Source organism: Phocoena sinus, chromosome 2 (assembly GCF_008692025.1).
Source record: "Phocoena sinus isolate mPhoSin1 chromosome 2, mPhoSin1.pri, whole genome shotgun sequence".
Lineage (NCBI taxonomy): Eukaryota > Metazoa > Chordata > Mammalia > Artiodactyla > Phocoenidae > Phocoena > Phocoena sinus.
Genome location: NC_045764.1, coordinates 14,044,214 through 14,054,520, shown reverse-complemented (window position 1 = coordinate 14,054,520; position 10,307 = coordinate 14,044,214).

Sequence of the window (10,307 nt, the reverse complement as noted above, 5' to 3'; positions counted from 1 at the left end):
ATATATTTTTTTTTTTTTGCAGTACGCGGGCCTCTCACCATTGTGGCCTCTCCCGTTGTGGAGCACAGGCTCCGGACGCGCAGGCTCAGCGGCCATGACTCATGGGCCCAGCCGCTCCGCGGCATGTGGGATCTTCCCGGACCGGGGCACGAACCCGTGTCCCCTGCATCGGCAGGCAGACTCTCAACCACTGCGCTACCAGGGCAGCCTGCATCAATATTTTAAACATACTTCCCAGGACAGGCTGATGTGCAGAAAGGCTTGAGAGTCACTGATTTATAGGAAAATCATTCATGATAAATGTATATTCAAATAGTCAATTCCTGGGAGGCTTGATTTACAGCAGTGGTTCCTAAACACATCCCTCTGAAGCAAGGCAGAAGATCTTAAATCCCGCCCTACCCCATCCACCCCAAATGACCACGAGAAAAGAACTCTGTGATAAAGAACCAAAGGCAACAAATCCGTGATTTTACAGCTATACCAATGCTATAGGTACCTTAAAGGTAACCCAGAAATCTTCTAATTTGCTAGTGTTTTATCCATTATTTAAAGAACACAAGTCACTCAAAAACACAAATTCACTGGCAGCATATCACCAATGACATGTGCCTGAAGAAGGAAATGATGGGGGGGGTTATATAATCATTCACTTCAGCAATAAGCATATAGATGAACACATGGATTAGGGACTAGTTACTGGGAAATAATAGGCCCAAAATACTGTCTATAAAAATATGCACCTAGGGATTGGCTCCAGATGGCAGAGTAGAAGCATGTGTGTTCACTCCTACTTGTGAGAGCACCAGAATGACAACTAACTGCTGAATAATCATCAACAGGAAGACACTAGAACTCACCAAAAAAGATACTCCACATCCAAGGACAAAGGAGAAGCTGCAATGAGATGGTAGGAGGGGCGCAATCACAATAAAATCAAATCGCATAACCCCTGGGTGGGTGACTCACAAACCTGAGAACACTTATACCACAGAAGTCCACCCACTGGCGTGAAGGTTCTGAGCCCCAGGTCAGGCTTCCCAACCTGGGGGTCCGGCAATAGGAGGAAGAATTCCCAGAGAATCAGACTTTGAAGGCTAGCGAGATTTGACTGCAGGACTTCAACAGGACTGGGGGAAACAGAGACTCTACTCTTGGAGGGCACACACAAAGTAGCGTGCGCATCAGGACCCAGGGGAAGGAGCAGTGACCCCAAAGGAGACTGAACCAGACCTACCTGCTAGTGTTGGAGGGTCTCCTGTAGAGGTGAGGGGTGGCTGTGGCTCACCATGAGGACAAGGACACTGGCAGCAGAAGTTCTAGGAAGTACTCCTTGGTGTGAGCCCTCTTGGAGTCCCTCATTAGCCCCACCAAAGAGCCTGTACGCTCCAGTGCTAGGTTGGCTCAGGCCAAACAACCAACAGGGAGGGAACTCAGTCCCACCCATCAGCAGACAAGTGGATTAAAGTTTTACTGAGCTCTGCCCACCAGAGGCACACCCACCTCTACCCACCACCAGTCCCTCCCATCAGGAAGCTTGCACAAGCCTCTTAGATAGCCTCATCCACTAGAGGGCAGACAGCAGAAGCAAGAAGGACTACACTCCTGTAGCCTGTGGAAGGAACACCACATTCACAGAAAGATAGACAAAATGAAAAGGCAGAAGACTATGTACCAGATGAAGGAACAAGATAAAACCCCAGAAAAACAATTAAATGAAGTAGAGATAGGCAACCTTCCAGAAAAAGAATTCAGAATAAGGATAGTGAAGATGATCCAGGACCTCGGAAAAAGAATGGAGACAAAGATCGAGAAGATGCAATAAATGTTTAACAAAGACCTAGAAGAATTAAAGAACAAACACCTAGAAGAATTAAAGAACAAAAAAACAGAGATAAACAATACAATAACTGAAATGAAAAATACACTAGAAGAAATCAATAGCAGAATAACCAAGGCAGAAGAACGGATAAGTGACCTGGAAGACAGAATGGTGCAATTCATTGCCACAGAACAGAGTAAAGAAAAAAGAATGAAAAGAAATGAAGGCAGCCTAAGAGACCTCTGGGACAACATTAAATGCACCAACATTTGCATTATAGGGGTCCCAGAGGAGAGAAGAAAGAGAAGGACCTGAGAAAATATTTGAAGAAATTATAGTTGAAAACTTCCCTAACATGAGAAAGGAAATAGCCACCCAAGTCCAGGAAGTGCAGAGAGTCTCAGGTAGAATAAACCCAAGGAGAAACATGGCAAGACACATGGTAATCAAACTGACAAAAATTAAAGACAAAGAAAAATTATTAAAAGCAACAAGGGAAAAACAACAAATAATATACAAGGGAACTCCCCATAAGGTTAACAGCTGATTTCTCAGCAGAAACTCTACGAGCCAGAAGGGAGTGGCACGGTATATTTAAAGTGATGAAAGGGAAGAACCTACAACCAAGATTACTCTACATGGCAAGAATCGCATTCAGATTTGACGGAGAAATCAAAAGCTTTACAGACAAGCAAAAGCTAAGAGAATTCAGCACCACTAAACCAACTCTACAACAAATGCTAAAGGAACTTCTCTAAGTGGGAAACACAACAGAAGAAAAGGACCTACAAAAACAAACCCAAAACAATTAAGAAAATGGTCATAGGAACATACATATCCATAATTACCTAAATGTGAATGGATTAATGCTCCAACCAAAAGACACAGGCTAGCAGAATGGATACAAAAACAAGACCCATCTATATGCGATCTACAAGAGACCCACTTCACACCTAGGGACACATACAGACTGAAAGTGAGGGGATGGAACAAGATATTCCATGCAAATGGAAATCAGAAGAAAGCTGGAGTAGCAATACTCATATCAGATAAAATAGACTTTAACATAAAGAATAATACAAGAGACGAGGTAGGACACTACATAATGATCAAGGGATCAATCCAAGAAGAAGATATAACAATTATAAATATATATGCACCCAGCATAGGAGCACGTCAATACATCAGGCAAATGCTAACAGTTATAAAAGAGGAAATTGACAGTAACACAAAAATGCTGGGGGACTTTAACACCTCACTTACACCAATGGACAGATCATCCAGACAGAAAATTAATGAGGAAACACAAGCTTTAAATGACACAATAGACCAGACAGATTTGATTGAGATTTATAGGACATTCCCTCTGAAAACAGCAGATTACACTTTCTTCTCAAGTGCACATGGAACATTCTCAGGATAGATCAATCTTAGGTCACAAATCAAGCCTCAGTAAATTTAAGAAAATTGAAATCATATCAAGCATCTTTTCTGACCACAACTCTATGAGATTAGAAATCAATTACAGGGGAAAAAAATGTAAAAAAAAAAAAAAAAAAAAAAAACCACAAACACATGGAGGCTAAACAATACTTACTAAATAACCAAGAGATCAAAGAAGAAATCAAAGGGGAAATCTAAAAATACCAAGAGACAAATGACAACGAAAACATGATGATCTGAAACCTATAGGAGGCAGCAAAAGCCATTCTAAGAGGGAAGTTTAGAGCAATGAAATCCTACCTCAAGAAACAAGAAAAATCTAAAATAAACAATCTAACCTTACACCTAAAGCAACTACAGAAAGAAGAACATACAAAACCCAAAGTTAGTAGAAGGAAAGAAATCATAAAGATCAGAGCAGAAATAAATGAAATAGAAACAAAGAAAACAATAGCAAAGATCAATAAAACTAAAAGCTGGTTCTCTGAGAAGATAAACAAAACTGATAAACCTTTAGCTAGACTCATCAAGAAAAAGAGGGAGAGGACTCAAATCAATAAAATTAGAAATGAAAAACAAGTTACAACAGACACCACAGAAATACAAAGCATCCTAAGAGACTACTACAAGCAACTCTATGCCAATAAAATGGACAACCTGGAAGAAATGGACAAGTTCTTAAAAAGGTATGACCTTCCAAGACTAAACCAGGAAGAAATAGAAAATACGAAGAGACCAATCACAAGTAATGACATTAAAACTGTGATTAAAAACCTCCCAACAGGGGCTTCCCTGGTGGCGCAGTGGTTGAGAGTCCGCCTGCCGATGCAGGGGACACAGGTTTGTGCCCCGGTCTGGGAAGTTCCCACATGCTGTGGAGCGGCTGGGCCCGTGAGCCATGGCCACTGAGCCTGCGTGTCCGGAGCCTGTGCTCCACAACGGGAGAGGCCACAACAGTAAGAGGCCCGCATACGGCAAAAAAAAAAAAAAAAAACCTTCCAACAAACAAAAGTCCAGGACCAGATGGCTTCACAGATGAATTCTATCAAACATTTAGAGAACAGCTAACATCCATCCTTCTCAAACTCTTCCAAAAAGTTGCAGAGGAAGGAACACTCCCAAACTCATTCTATGAAGCCACCATCACCCTGATACTAAAACCAGACAAAGATACTACAAAAAAAGAAAATTATAGATCAACATCACTGATGAATATAGATGCAAAAATCCTCAACAAAATACTACCAAACAGAATGCAACAACACATTAAAAGGATCATACACCATGATCAAGTGGGATCTATCACAGGGATGCAAGGATTCTTCAATATATGCAAATCAATCAATGTAATACACCATATTACCAAATTGAATAAAAACCATAAGATCATCTCAATAGATGAAGAAAAAGCTTTTGACAAAATTCAACACCCATTTATGATAAAAACTCTCCAGAAAGTGGGCAGAGAGGGAACCTACCTCAACATAATAAAGGCCATATACAAGAAACCCACAGCAAACATCATTCTCAATGGTGAAAAACTGAAAGCATTTCCTCTAAGATCAGGAACAAGAAAAGGGTGTCCACTCTCACCACTATTATTCAACATAGTTTTGTAAGTCTTAGCTATGGCAATCAGAGAAGAAAAAGAAATAAAAGGAATCCAAATTGGAAAAGAAGAAGTAAAATTGTCACTGTTTGCAGATGACATGATACTATACATAGAGAATCCTATAGATGCCACCAGAAAACTACTAGAGCTAATCGATGAATTTGGTAAAGTTGCAGGATACAAAATGAATGCACAGAAATCTCTTGCACTCCTATACACTAACAACGAAAAATCAGAAAGAGAAATTAAGGAAACAATTCCATTCACCACTGCAACAAAAAGAATAAAATACCTAGGAATAAACCTACCTAAGGAGGTCAAAGACATGTACTAAGAAAACTGTAAGACACTGATGAAAGAAATCAAAGATGACACAAACAGATGGAGAGATATACCATGTTCTTGGATTGGAAGAATCAATATTGTGAAAATGACTACAGTACCCAAAGCAATCTACAGATTCAATGCAATCCCTATCAAATTACCAATGGCATTTTTTACAGAACTAGAACAAAAAATCTTAAAATTTGTATGGAGACACAAAAGACCCTGAATAGCCAAAGCAATATTGAGAGGAAAAAATGGAGCTGGAGGAACCAAACTCCCTGACTTCAGACTATACTACAGAGCTACAGTAATCAAGACAATATGGTACTGGCACAAAAACAGAAATATAGATCAATGGAACAGGACAGAAAGCCCAGAAATAAACCCACTAACCTATGGTCACCTTACCTTTGATAAAGGAGGCAAGAATATACAATGGAGAAAAGACAGCCTCTTCAATAAATGGTGCTGGGAAAACTGGACAGCTACATGTAAAAGAATGAAATTAGAACACTCCCTAACACCATACAGAAAAATAAACTCAAAATGGATTAAAGATCGAAATGTAAAACCAGACACTCTGAAACTCTTAGAGGAAAACATAGGAAGAACACTCTTTGACATAAATCACAGCAAGATATTTTTTGAGACACTTCCTAGAGTAATGGAAATAAAATAAAAAGTAAACAAATGGGACCTAATAAAACTTAAAAGCTTTTGCATAGCAAAGGAAACTATAAATAAGATGAAAAGACAACCCCCAGAATGGGAGAAAACATTTGCAAATGAATCAACGGACAAAGGATTAATCTCCAAAATATATAAACAGCTCATGTAGCTCAATATCAAAAAAACAAACAACCCAATCAAAAAACAGGCAGAAGACCTAAACAGACACTTCTCCAAAGGAGATATACAGATGGCCAAGAGGCACATGAAAAGCTGCTCAACATAACTAATTAATAGAGAAATGCAAATCATAACTACAGTGAGGTATCACCTGACACTGGTCAGAATGGCCATAATCAAAAAATCTACAAACAATAAATGCTGGAGAGGGTATGGAGAAAAGGGAACCCTCTTGCAATTTTGATGGGAATGTAAATTGATACAGCCACTATGGAAAACAGTATGGAGAGTCCTTCAAAAACTAAAAATAGAGTTACCATATAACCCAGCTATCCCACTACTGGGCATATACCCAGAGAAAACCATAATTCAAAATGACACATGCACCCCAATGTTCACTGAAGCACTATTTACAATAGCCAGGTCATGGAAGCAACCTAAATGCCCATCAACAGACAAATGGATAAAGAAGAAGTGGTACATATATACAATGGAATATTACTCAGCCATAAGAAGGAACAAAGCTGGGTCATTTGTAGAGACGTGGATGGACCTAGAGACTGTCATACAGAGTGAAATTAAATCAATAAGAGAAAAACAAGTATCATACATTCACACATATATGTGGAATGTAGAAAAAAGGTACAGATGAACCAGTTTGCAAGGCAGAAATAGAGAAAAAGATGTAGAGAACAAACATATGGACACCACAGGGGGAAAGTGGTGGGGGAGGGGGGGATGAATTGGGAGATTGGGATTGACATATATACACTAATATGTATAAAATAGATAAGTAATAAGAACCTGCTGTATAAAAAAATAAATAAATCAAAAAAAAAAAAAAAAACTGCACCCGGTCAGAATGGTTATTGTTACCAAACTCAGGTGTGGCTGTGCTACTGGAAGTTCAGCCTCTCTGTACACCAGTGCCAAATCAAATCTCGGAGACAGTTTGGAGTGAAGTAGAAAACGATAGCTTTATTACTTTGTCAGGCAAAGGGCGGTACAATGGGCTCCTGCCTCATAAAACTATGTGTCCCCCCCCCCCCAGCCTGGGAGGGTTTGATGAGGGTTTATAACAGTGGTTCGTGGGTGGGTGGAGTGGGGTGGGGGGGTGAGGGCAGGGTTGGTGTCTCTGACAAAATTAGGGTGTGAGCTGGGCCTGCCCTCCCTTGATCTCCTCTCAGGTGGTTGGTCTTCTAACCTTGATGAGCTTCTCTGGTCCCTTTAATCTCGCCTCTGTTGGTTTTTTTGGCTGCTCCTCCCTTGATGAGCAACTGTTCAATTCTGCCCTTTGGAACTCAGGGAAGGTCATGGAGGATGGAGTCTTGCCTACAAGAAATAGGGGACAAAAAGGCCTCCATGCCTGGGATCCCCACAGGGCCCTGCTCAGTTCCAGCTGCTCGCCACTCAAAAGCCAATACTTGAGAGACAAGTGTTGGTTGGAAAGGAAAGTTCACTTTAATTCAGGAGACTGGCAACGTGAGGAGAAGACAGACTCATGTCCAAAGACCAACTCAGAAGATTCTGCTCAACTGTGAAAGTTTTTAAAGGGAGAATCATTTGGGGAGGGGGTCAGAGTCTTTGTGATCTTCCACTGTGTGTAGACGTTCTTCTGGTTGATTGGTGGTGAGGTAACAGGGCAGTGCTCCAGGAATCTTATACTCAGCCTGAAGTTACCATCCTCTACCTGGGTGGGGGCCTTAGTTCTTACAGAAGAACTCAAAAATATTGTTATGTATATTTCTAGTGGAGGAAACTGTGCCTTGCCCCTTGCTGCACTACAGTTTCTTGATGGCTCCTCCTTAGTTTCTGCATTCCCTCCCTTCCTTGATAAGCAACTGTTTGAATCTGCCCTTTGGAACTCAGGGAAGGTCAGGGAGGTTGAATGAAGCCTATTTCCTACAAAGAAGAAATGGGGGACATGGAAAGGATTTGTACCTGGGAGGCACCCACAGGGTCCTTCTCCATTTTGCTATCATCAAAAAATATACAAGTAATAAATGCTGGAGAGATTGTAAAGAAAAGTGAGATACACTGTTGGTGAGAATGTAAATTCGTGCAGCCACTATGGAAAACAGTATGGCGAGTCCTTAAAAAACTAAAAATAGAACTACCATATGATTCTGCAATCCTACTCTTGGGTATATACCCAGAAAAGACAAAAACTCTAATTTGAAAAGATACACGCACCCCAGTGTTCAAAGCAGCACTATTTACAATAGCCAAGACATGGAAGCAACCTAAATGTCCATTGACAGGTGCATGGATAAAGAAGAAGTGAGATATATATATACCTAGATATAGATATAGATACATATAGATATATATAGATATAATGGAATATTACTCAGCCATAAAAAAGAATGAAATACTGACATTTGCAGCAACCTGGGTGGATCTAGAGATTATCATACTAGGTGAAATAAGTCAGACAGAGAAGGACAAATATCATATCATGTCACTTGTATGTGGAATCAAAAAAAATGATACAAATGAACTTATTTACAAAACAGAAACAGACTCATAGAGATAGAAAACATTTATGGTTACCAAAGGGGAAGCAGGGGAGGGATAAGAGTTTGAGATTAGCAGATACATATTATTATGTATAAAATACATAAACAACAAGGACCTATTGTATAGATAGCACAGGGAACTATATTCGATATCTTGTAGAAACCTATAACGGAAAAGAATCTATAATGGAAAAAAAAATATATATATATATATATATAAAAAACTGAATCACTTTGCTGTATTCCTGAAACTAACACAATATTGTAAATCAACTATACTTCAATTAAAAGATTAAAAATAAGAAAATTATTAAAATATGCACCATGAACCCTATCACCATCACCAAACTAACAAGAATTTATTATTTAAAAGCATGACTAAAAAAAAAAAAAAAAAAAAGCATGACTAGAAGCCATTTGAAATCACAACCAGCTAGACAAGTGATATGAGGCATCCTTTCCCCAGGTTGCAAGAACTCCTTAAGTACCTGTGTTACCAACATAATTAGCATGGCCACCAACATCTTAAAATACTGATGTAGTATTATCAGTAAATGCTGGTATGAAATAGATTTAATATTCAATGTAACTATTCTTTTTTTTTTTTTTTTTTTTTTTTTTTTATGCGTTACGCGGGCCTCTCACTGTTGTGGCCTCTCCCGTTGCGGAGCACAGGCTCCGGACGCGCAGGCTCAGCGGCCATGGCTCACGGGCCCAGCCGCTCCGCGGCATGTGGGATCCTCCCAGACCGGGGCACGAACCCGTGTCCCCTGCATCGGCAGGCGGACTCTCAACCACTGCGCCACCAGGGAAGCCCCTAATGTAACTATTCTTAATTATTCACTAAGTTAGTGGTAAGTAGCTCTATAAATTGAATAGAAAAATGAAAATGTATAAAATTTTGCCTCATTTGGCAAAAGGAATCCCCCCCAAACACGTTTATTTTTAATGTGTATCAGTTCAAAAGGAAAACACTCAAGGACCATCCTATGAGATTCCTAGTTTTTTTGAGGGATGTATTTTACTGCTTTTTGAGACAGGAAGAGCATTTTATTATTCTTTTTAAAATACACATTCAGGTACAAATCTGATCTCCCTGGTTACAAATACCCCTAGAAGCAAACTTTTCTATCGTAATGAATGTGTTCATTTATTCACCTGATCTTTCAGACAAAAAAAAAAACATGTCTTTAATAAGTGAGAAGATGTAAACAGCAAGTGAGAGAAAAAAAATCTACTTTGAATAGGACATTTTCCAAAGGCAAATTTGGTTTAGCTTGAATGACTTATCCAAGTCTTTGATGGAAAACAATTGAAAATAGGAAAAGATCAGCCTAAAAAAATAGAACCAGTATAAACTCAAATATTCAGCTCAAACAGGACCAGTGAGATCTGAATATAAGAAAATCCAGAAAACCTGAAAAAATCTAGAGTCTCTGAGCAAAGACACTAGAAGTCTGAGGCTTAGCTGAAGTAGAAAAATAAAATTTTAATTTTTGTTCATTCTCATTCTCTCAGTTTCCAGGAACAAAATAGCTGCTAGTTCTTAGAACTTTAGAAGCTTGCAATTTGTGCATAATTACTTTAATAAGTATAAAATATATCCTATAAATAGCATAATATAAGACATTAATTCTGCAAGTTTAAAAGTAAGATGAGAATTGCTATTTTTAACTTTCTGGAGAACAGGAAGTTCATTTCGTTTTTAACTCAGGACTTTCCAATACCTGGCACC